The sequence below is a fragment of the Eimeria mitis genome, genomic scaffold (genome assembly GCF_000499745.2).
Source record: "Eimeria mitis Houghton genomic scaffold, Emh_scaff1442, whole genome shotgun sequence".
Lineage (NCBI taxonomy): Eukaryota > Apicomplexa > Conoidasida > Eucoccidiorida > Eimeriidae > Eimeria > Eimeria mitis.
This window is the reverse complement of record NW_013569259.1, coordinates 1,253-1,487: the sequence shown is the minus strand read 5'-3', so window position 1 is coordinate 1,487 and position 235 is coordinate 1,253.

The following is a 235-nucleotide window of genomic DNA, read 5'->3' as shown; positions in this document are numbered from 1 at the left end:
TTGCTGCTGCTGCTGCTGCTGTAAGAAAAGCAGCAGAAACAGCAACAACTCTTTTTGCTGCTGCTGCTGCCTCAAAATATTTATTCTTTTTTTAATTTATTATTTTTATTTATCTTTCACACCCGTTCCATCTCTCCGCACCCTCCATTGACAGCAGCAGCAGCTGCTGCTATTCCTGCTGCTGCTGCTGCTGCTACTACTGCAGCAGCAGCAGCTGCTCTGGGGTGTACAGGCA